This window comes from Nicotiana tomentosiformis, chromosome 2 (assembly GCF_000390325.3).
Source record: "Nicotiana tomentosiformis chromosome 2, ASM39032v3, whole genome shotgun sequence".
Lineage (NCBI taxonomy): Eukaryota > Viridiplantae > Streptophyta > Magnoliopsida > Solanales > Solanaceae > Nicotiana > Nicotiana tomentosiformis.
In genome coordinates this window covers 151174405-151184905 of record NC_090813.1, presented here as the reverse complement: position 1 = coordinate 151184905, position 10501 = coordinate 151174405, and positions in this window count along the sequence as shown.

Here is a 10501-nt window from a genome sequence, read left to right as displayed (position 1 = left end):
TTTTACATTTTGACAATCTTGTCTGTAGTTTAATCTTGTCTAATATTCAAACATAACTTAATACTCGCGACAAATGAAAATTTTATTTTCTAAAATTAACTTTTTGTACTGTAGAACTTAGATATTGAAAAGACTATATCGATGGATGTAATCATAGCAACATTTTTTTATCAAATTTGTAAACATGTTATTGAATTACATATATAACAACCAATTCAAGAAAACATATTCAAATGAATATACCAACAGGTGCCTAAAGCCATAGCTTAATATGATGCCTAAATTTTTAAAAGAAAGTTATAAGATATGTTTTTATTTGAAGTCTATTCTACTAACATTTTGATATATAAAGTTGTTAATAATTTTTTTATAATAGATTTTCTCTAATAGTTCATGTTCAATTGATAATATAACCAACCCATTTAATCTTTCTTGAGATATTGTTGATCTTAAATAAGATTTTACAGAGCAATAGAAGTATAGAACTATTGAAAACTTAAAAGTATTATCGAACACTTGAACTAATGAAATCTTTGAGAAAGAAGGTGAGTAAGAATATCAAAGAGAAAGATTGAAAATATGTAGGATTTTCTGAAATATGAAGAGACTAGTCAATTTATCTGCGCTTCACGCGGTTATAAGAGAAGATAGTAAATTTTAAATATCAACTTATAGTAAATTTGATCATATAAGAGATAAAAAATTTATGCACATGCGTAAAAATAAGTATATTTACTCTATCTAACTCCCCCACTATATGTGTCACCAATTCTCAAATTTATTTGATTCAAATTCTAAAAGTTAAAAAATGATTACTATAGTAGTTTGATGATCACGCACTTCACTACTCGGTTACACTTCTGAGTCACCTATTATATAGCACACATGTTAATTATCGATGCACGCTTATATAAATGTAAAATGAATGATATGTTGAATAGCTTACATATTCATTAATGTAGAACAACAATAACTTACAATTAGGAATGCTACTAAACGGTCCAGATATAGGCCTATGATGTCAACTGAATTATCATACGACTCGCATTTTGCTACATAGAATTTGGCACACTTGTTTTTCTTTGCCGACATAAAATTTTAGCAACTTCAAAAGTAAAAACTTAGAAACTCAATCTAATTTAATTGCAGAATGGTAACAACCAGACGATCACTGTAGTCAAAAAAAGAAAATGCTAGTATTAAATTACTAAAGCATATTTATGGAAAAACAACAATATTTTCTATTTGAGAATGCACTTATTGACGATAAAAAGCAAAACCTGGATTAGAAATTAAAGAAGGCTAACTATTCCAGCGCTCACGAAAACAATAAGGCGATGGCCGCTGCAAGTTACCGGAAACCAGCACCACAGTTAAACAATCCCCACAGAAGCTCTTAATCAACTTTTTCAGTTTTCGGTTCAGCATCGCTTCTACTTCCAGTAGTACCACCAATGGAAGGACCATCTTCATCCATAGTAGCTCCACCAGCACTGTCTTGATACATCTTAGCAATGACTGGATTGCAGATGTTTTTCAACTCCTTTATCTTGTCTTCAAATTCATTAGACTCTGCAAGTTGGCTACTCTTTTTCTTCCCTCTCACTTCAACACAACTATTCATCACCAAACACCGCACTAAATATGCAGCCAGATTCTTGCCCAAAATCAAATACAAAGTATTGTTTAACAGTATCCTGGAAATGTACCCCATCTATGGAGACGCCTTATGCTCCAGTCTCCCACATTGTGTCATAATATGACTGTTACATTTTGCGTTTTCGTACGTTAAAATTTCGTCTTAAGTTAATCGACGTAGGCTTGGGAATGAGATTATTTTTGAGGTTATAAGTATTTATGCTATTTATAACAGGTGATAAGTAAGTGCCGTGAAGGTTAGAGGGTAAACAAGTCAAAGAAAATGAGTTTCGTTAAAGATTGTCAATTTGAGATAAAATACGGTCTAAGCTATAATACCCGGTATTTATGGACTAGTGTCATACAAGGTACCACATGACCATGATAGCAAGATATATAAAGTGTATTAAAAGTGATTAGTATTTTAAGTTATTTTCCCGAAAAATTGGATAGAGTTAAATTTGTGTATGGTTCTAAGGATATGTGATATAATTTGATACAAATCGCATAGAGAAATAGAAATACGTGTATTCTTGACTATGAGAATGAGAATAGTGAGTAAGAAGAACGAATAAGATGAAGTGAAATAAACATAAGGGGATATCTTTCAATATGAGGAGAAATCTTTTGTTACAATGTGTCGCTCTGCTTACAATCCATCTCATCCTTATAGTAGAGGGATCCTACTTTATATACAATAAAAAAATACGTAGTGGAGAGCCCATGATGTATTGTCTTTTCCCTAATTCCCACCAGGATTCTCTCCCTTAGTGCGGCTGTAACAGCCTTGTCTGTGAGCTTCGATACTGATCGAACTCGATATCAGGTCGAGCCATCGGCCTTGACTCGAGCTCGATCCTCACTCGGAGTCTTGATATTCAGGGTGGGTGTTGGTCAGTCTGTGCATCTCCGACAACCTTTTGCCTGGTGGTTCGATTTGGTCATGGGCCCGATAATGATACCGAACTGATCCTTGATAGGACTTAGAGCTCGAATCCCGAAGCCCTTTCTTCGGACCTCGACCTGACCTTACATAGATACCTTTCGATCTAAGTATTGTTACCACGACCAATTCGTACGACTGACTTAATAGGTTTCGACCGCATACAGATAGTCCCCTCGTTTCTCAGAGAGGATGTGACGAGAAACGACATGATTTCCCATGGTATGATTAGACATATATTGACATCAGTATCAAGTCCGACCACGAAGTACAAGGTAGATGTCCCGTCGGTTCAACTTACCGAGGTATTTAATGCGTGCCAGTCGATGTCGGCCATTATGTGAGAATGAACCGCCTCTGTTTAGCCCATAAATAGCCCGTCCTAAATCAAACTTAATATGTAATCAAAAAACCCCAAATTTTCTTACTCTTTCCGCCTCCATTTCGCCGTTGGTAGAGCCACCTCCATCAGCGTTTGACACCATAATCCTTTTATCTTCCTTTGCTTTTCTTTTACTTATACCTTATGGCAAAAACTTCAAAAACCATACCGCAGAAGGAGAAAGCTTCCTCTTCTTGGCCGTCCGGTGACAAGGTGCCGGCGGAATCGCTTCCCCATGAGTATCTTCCTGGCCCATGTATTCTAAAGGCCGATTTTAAGGTTGAGAATCCTTCGTCGGTTCCGGGCCGATGTGAGCATGTGTCGATGTATATGTGCTCGATAACAGAGGGCCATCTCGAGGCTGTGAGGAAGGACTGCAACTGGGGTCCCGAGGTTGTGCTGTAAATTCCTTCTCCCGAAGAGAGCATCATCACTCACGTGGAGGTTTTTTAAGTGTTTACACTTACCCCTTCACATTGGGTCCCGTCGATTCTATGATCATCGATTTTTGTAGAAGATATCAGGTCACCCTCTGTCAAATTCATCCTTCTCTATGGCGCATAGTAATCTTACTTCGCTTCTTCTCCAACAAGGTCGGGGAGCTGGATTTCACCCTAAATCACCTCATACGATTGTATCGGTCTCAAAACTTTCAAGGACTAATCATGCTCCTTCGTCGAGCATCGAAAGCTTTAATATCGAGCATCGATGAAGATAAGGATCGGGATTGGATGGGCCGTTATATTCGGGTGAGGACCCGTGACCTTATACCGGAAGAGAAGATGTAGTTCCGTGAGGAATGGAATTTCGACCGTAAGTGATTTTCATAAGGCGTTGCTTTTCGTACCTTTATATGATTCTATCTGATATCTCCCTCCGATATACAACTGCCCCTTGGATGCCACAATCGGTACCCGACCTCGAGGATTGGGTTCGAAAGTTAGCCTCGACTTCCTCTTATGCCGAACGCGCTTGGCGTGATTTGGCAAAAGGTAGGTGGGAGGCCAAGAATCATGGTAAGGGTCACTTCTCATGTTTTTTGAAACATTTTTTGTGCTCCATTCGTTACTGACTTCCTTTCATGCAGGCGTGACCAAGGATGCCGTTTTGAGGCCTTCGAGTGGTGAGGAAGGAACCAAGTCCCTGGTTCCGAAACCGGGGAAAGATAGAAAATAAAAAACTGTCTCTCAGTCCGAGGACCCTAAATCCAAAACTCGAAGGGTGAAGAAAAAGGTAATCGCTCTTACGATGGACTCGGTCCAACGACTGAGAGATGAAGAAGAAGAAGAAGAAGAAGAAGAAGAAGAAGAAGAAGAAGAAGAAGAGGAAGAAGCTTTGGCACTCGACGTCGTCAGACCTTTCGAGCCGATGACAGCTACACCGGACGGGGCCGGTTCTGATAGCCCAAGGGTCGATCAGTGAGTCCCGAGCGATTTGCTCGGGACCATGACAGTGGGCCACTTGCCTTCTCTTCCGACCTTTTTCGAGGAGGCGTTATTGAAGATCCCCGATATGGGCGGAGGCTCTAGTGTAGGGAACCCTTTAGTGGATTGCTTTGCTGGAGTCGATGATGCCTCCGATATTAATGACGCTTCTATTCTCCTAGAAGAGGCCCAACGTTTCATTTCGTGGGTAATGATTTTACTTCGCTTGGTTTCTTCGTTCTTTTCTAAGCATGACTTGTATTTTTTTCCTTTTGTGTAGGCCCTTAGCAAGTTTCGAGTCGATCTCAGCCAGTGTGAGGCCGAGTTTCAAAAGGTCTCGGGGGAGAGAGATGCTCTAAAGCTTTTTTGTGGCCAAAAGAAAGAGGTTATAAAGGACCTCCAAGCAGATTTGGCCAAGGCTCGTGAAGAAGAGGCCGAACTGGATAAACAGGTGAGCATCGTTCTTTTAGAGTATGGATTCGACCCAACTGTGGAAGCTAACCCTTCGTTATCTCAGCTGCAATAAAAGGTTGAGAAGATCAGGTTACTTCGGGGAGAAGTCAATCAGATCAAGGCCGAGTGTGATCGGTGGAAGGCGACTATGGACAGCCTAGCTATAGAAAAAGAAACCATCTTGGCCAAACTATTATCGGCCAATGTTCAACTTCGGGGTATCAAGCATAAAGGTTTGGCCCAGGCCAGGAGGATCTAGGAGCTGAGATAGGGCTTGCTGAGGCCAAAGCGGAGATCGAGTCATCAAAAGTCATGGCGGACAAGTCCATTGCTGTGTATCGGGCCGATGTCGAGGCTGCTCGAATGCAGCTAAGGGAGGCTTCTGATCGGGAGCAACGAGTTACTGACTTGGCAAAGTGCCAATCTCGGAGGGAAACCCTCGAGGAAATCCACACTCGAGATTTTGAACTTTTCGAGGAGATCGCTAAGGCGCTCCAAGCTGAAGCAAGGCAGCTTGTCTCTTTTGACGACGACAATGATGATGAAGAAGGTACTCGGGGCGGGTCCGATGAAAAGCCTGAAGAAGAATCAGCTCCTGAAGGAGACATTGACACCGGCCGTAGTTAGGAATTAGTTTCTCTTTTGCAAACTTTTGACTGTTCTCTTTGTACATACCCCCTTTTATTAATAATAGAGCTTCTTTTGAATGTCTTCTCATTTTCATGCTCGAATGTGTTTTTGCTTTTGTGAAGATTTTGTTATTGCTCGAACGAGTTATCTTGAATTTTGGAGTAATGGAACCCTTTTGGTCTATTCTAAGCAAGAATAGAGCCTCAAACTCTCGCTGTGTTGGTCCCTAAGCTTAATAATTGTGTGAGTGATTATTTTGAGCTTGAAGTAAGATAGCTCTTAGGTTTAATAATTGAGTGAGTGATTGCTTTGAACTCGAACTCGATGTATCTTAGCCCGTAGGATTTTTATGATCGAGTGAGTGGTTCGCTCGAACTCGATGTAAGATAGCCCTTAGGCTTAATGATTGAGTGAGTGTTTGCTTCGAACTCGAACTCAAAGTATCTTAGCCCGTGGGCTTTTTATGATCGGGTGAGCGGTTCGCTCGAACTCGATGTAAGATAGCCTTTAGGCTTAATGATTGAGTGAGTGTTTGCTTCGAATTCGAACTCAAAGTATCTTAGCCCCTAGGCTTTTTATGATCGGGTGAGCGGTTCGCTCGATCTCGATGTAAGATAGCCTTTAGGCTTAATGATTGAGTGAGTGATTGTTTCGAACTCGAACTCGATGTAAGATAGCCCTTAGGCTTAATGATTGAGTCAGTGTTTGCTTCGAACTTGAACTCAAAGTATCTTAGCCCGTAGGATTTTTATGATCGAGTGAGTGGTTCGCTCGAACTCGATGTAAGATAGCCCTTAGGCTTAATGATTGAGTGAGTGTTTGCTTCGAACTCGAACTCAAAGCATCTTAGCCCGTAGGCTTTTTATGATCGGGTGAGGGATTCGCTCGAACTCGATGTAAGATAGCCCTAAGGCTTAATGATTGAGTGAGTGATTGCTTCGAACTCGAACTCAAAATATCGTAGCCCGTAGGCCTTTTAATGGTGGTTGGCCCTTAAGCATGTTTGAATCATGAAGTAGGAAGATCTTTTCAAAGTAAGAGATATCTGAGAAGAAGAAGGTTTCCTTTATAAGTCATTATGCATATGTTTGTATCTTGTGCCAGAGTTTGAGCAAAACTACATGGGCATGGTTCGTTTTGACCATTTGGCCCTTTCACTTTTCTATATCGAGACCCTGCCTGGCATGAATTTGATATAAAATATTTTTCTTGTGTCGAACTTGATTTATTTGATGGTAGCCCCCCAATATTCGGGGTTTATTATGAAGAAGCCTCAGATACTGTTGAATTGCCTGCAGGTAGCACATAATTGTTGCCTCGTTAAAAACCTTGCCGGAAAAACCCATTTGGGATAAAAGCCGAACTAAGGAAAAAAAAGAGTACAATGCATGCTTTAAAACCAGAGGTCTTGATATCTTTTGTCGAATTCCTGCAAAGAGTTAGTGCCGAATATATATATATATATATATATATATATATATATATAGATGATAGAAAGGAGAAAATCATACCTTAACAATAATATCATTTGAGAAGTGATATGTTCCAATTGTTTGGTAACAGTTTGCCATCCATTGTTCCGAGTTTATAAGACCCTTTTCCGACTATATCAAGGACGTGATAAGGTCCTTCCCAATTCGGGCCAAGTTTCCCTTCATTAGGATCTCGAGTGTTGATGGTGACCTTCCTTAGGACCAAGTCCCCGGCCTCAAAATGACAGAGTTTAGTTCTTCTATTGTAGTACCTTTCGATTTGTTGTTTTTGTGCAACCATTCGGACCAGTGCCGTTTCTCGTTTTTCATCTAATAATTCGAGGCTAGTATTCATAGCCTCGTGGTTCGACTCTTCTGAAGTATGTCGGAACTTTGTGCTGGGTTCTCTGACTTCGACTGGAATTAAGGCTTCGGAGCCATATACTAAGGAAAAAGGAGTTGCTCCAGTACTTGACTTTGATGTTGTTTGGTATGCCCATAGGACTTCGGGCAGAATTTCTCTCCACTTCCCTTTGGCTTCGCTCAACCTTTTCTTCAAGTTTTGGATGATAGTCTTGTTCGTTGATTCAGCCTGTCCGTTCCTGCTCGGATGATATGGTGTTGACAGTATTCTTTTTATTTTATGGTCTTCGAAGAATTTTGTCACTTTACCGCCGATAAATTGTTTACCATTGTCGCATGTTAATTCTGCTTGTATATCAAATCGACACACGATGTGGTTCCAGATGAAATCTATAATCTCTTTTTCTCTCACTTTTTCGAACGCCTGCGCTTCAACCCATTTAGAGAAATAGTCAGTCATAAACAAAATGAATTTAGCTTTACCTGGGGCCGATGGTAGAGGGCCGACGATATCCATTCCCCATTTCATGAATGGCCATGGAGAAATGACCGAATGAAGCTACTCTCCGGGTTGATGGATCATTGGTGCAAACCTGTGACATTTATCACATTTTCGAACGAACTCCTTAGTGTCCTTCTCCATGCTACCCCAGTAGTACCCTGCTCTGATGATTTTGCGAATTAATGGTTCGGCGTCGGAGTGGTTTCCACAAGTGCCTTCATGGACCTCTCGTAAAACATAATCGGTGTCTCCTGGTCCCAAACATACCGCCAGTGGTCCGTCGAACGTCCTTCTGTATAATGTTCCATATTCAACCAGCGTGAATCTAGCAGCCTTGGTTCGTAGAACCCTTGATTCTTTAGGTTTCGATGGGAGTTTTCCGTTCTTTAAGTATTCAATATACTTATTCCTCCAATCCCAGGTTAAGCTCGTGAAATTTATTTCGGCATGCCCCTCCTCGATTACAGATCTCGAGAGTTGAACGACAGTCTCCGAGTTGATCTTATCTTCCTCGACTGACGACCCCAAATTTGCGAGTGCATCAGTCTCACAGTTTTGTTCTCGAGGCACATGTTGTAGGGTCCATTCTTTGAAACGGTGTAGAGTTACCTGTAATTTGTCCAAATACCTTTGCATCCTATCTTCTCGAACCTCGAAAGTTTTGTTTACTTGGTTCACCACTAGTAAAGAGTCACATTTGGCTTCAATGACTTCTGCTCCCAGGCTTTTAGCTAGCTCGAGACCTGCAATCATGGCCTCGTACTCGGCCTCACTGTTAGTTAATCTAGTGGTTTTGATGGATTGCCTAATAATTCCACCTGTGGGAGGTTTCAGTACGATGCCAAGCCCGGACCCCTTCACATTTGAAGCACACCATCTATGTAGAGGGTCCAAACCCCCAACGACGTACCCGATTTTAACAAGAGTTCCTTTTCAACTTCGGGTACGAGGGTTGGCGTGAAATCGACCACGAAGTCTGCTAAAATTTGGGATTTGATGGTCGTACGGGGTTGATATTCGATATCGTACCTACTGAGTTTGACGGCCCATTTGGCCAATCGACCCGATAATTCGGGTTTGTGCAAAATATTACGAAGTGGGTAAGTGGTTAAAACGCATATGGGGTGACATTGAAAGTATGGTCTTAACTTTCTAGAGGCGCTTATTAATGCAAGTGCTAATTTCTCTAAGTGAGGGTATCTAGTCTCTGCTTCTCCTAAGGTCCGACTTACATAATAAACAGGAAACTGTGTACCTTGCTCTTCTCGAATTAGGACGCCACTTAGCGCGATTTCCGATACCACCAAGTATAAGTAAAGCTTCTCATCTGTCCTCGGAGTGTGAAGTAGTGGTGGGCTCGATAGGTACCGCTTTAATTGTTCTAGTGCCTGTTGGCATTTCGGGGTCCAAGCAAAATCGTTCTTCCTTTTGAGTAGAGAGAAGAATTTGTGGTTTCGATCTGATGACCTCGAAATGAATCGGCCTAAGGCAGCTATCCATCCGGTTAGCCTTTGCACTACTTTCACGCTATCCACGATGGTGATGTCTTCGATGGCCTTAATTTTGTCAGGGTTGATCTCGATTCCCTGATTCGATACCATGAAACCAAGGAACTTGCACGATCCAACCCCGAAAGCATATTTCTCGGGGTTGAGCTTCATGTTGTATTTCCTTAAGATCTTGAACGTTTCCTACAAATGAGTCAAATGGTCCTTTGCGCGCAGGGACTTAACTAGCATGTCATTAATGTAAACTTCCATCGACTTACCTATTTGTTCTTCGAACATTTTAGTTACTAGACGTTAGTAAGTAGCTTCTGCGTTTTTTAGCTCGAATGGCATTACATTATAGCAATAGGTTCCGTACTTGGTGATAAATGAAGTCTTTTCCTGGTCCTCCGAGTTCATTCGAATTTGATTGTACCCGGAGTAGGCGTCGAGAAAAGTAAGGATCTCGTGGCCTGCTATGGCATCGATCATGCGATCGATGCTAGGCAGTGGAAAATAATCTTTGGGGCATGATTTATTTAGATCTTTATAATATACGCACATTCTAAGTTTGTTCCCCTTTTTAGGGACTACAACTACATTGGCTAACCACTCGGGATATTTTACTTCCCGAATTGACCCTATTTTGAGAACTTTAGTTACCTCATCCTTTACAAATGCTTGTTTTACCTCGAACTGAGGTCTTCTTTTTTGCTTTACCGGTTTGAACCTAGGGTCCAAGCTCAGCTGGTGTGTTGTTATCGACGGTGGGATCCCTGCCATATCTAAATGGGACCAAGAAAAATAATCTATGTTACCGATAAGAAATTGAATAAGTTTTTCCCTGAGTTCGGGGGTCAATCCCGTTCTCAGGTATACCTTTCTCTCGGGCAGATATTCGATTAATATAACCTGCTCCAGTTCTTCGATCGTAGATTTGGTGGCGTCGGAGTCGTCGGGGACGATGAAAGATCGAGGTGTCAGAAACGCTTCCTCGTCATCCTCTATTTCCTGTTCCACCGGTTCGGTCGAGACTGGTGGCTGTGATTGCTATTTGGTTTCTCGTCTATCTTTAGTGCTCGATCTTTCCGAGGCCGATAGCGTTGGTATCGGTGTTACCTCATTGACAACAAACATTTCCTTCACAGCATGTTACCTCATTGAGAGATGCCCTCGACTTCTTCAATTCCGAATGATAAAGTGCCCT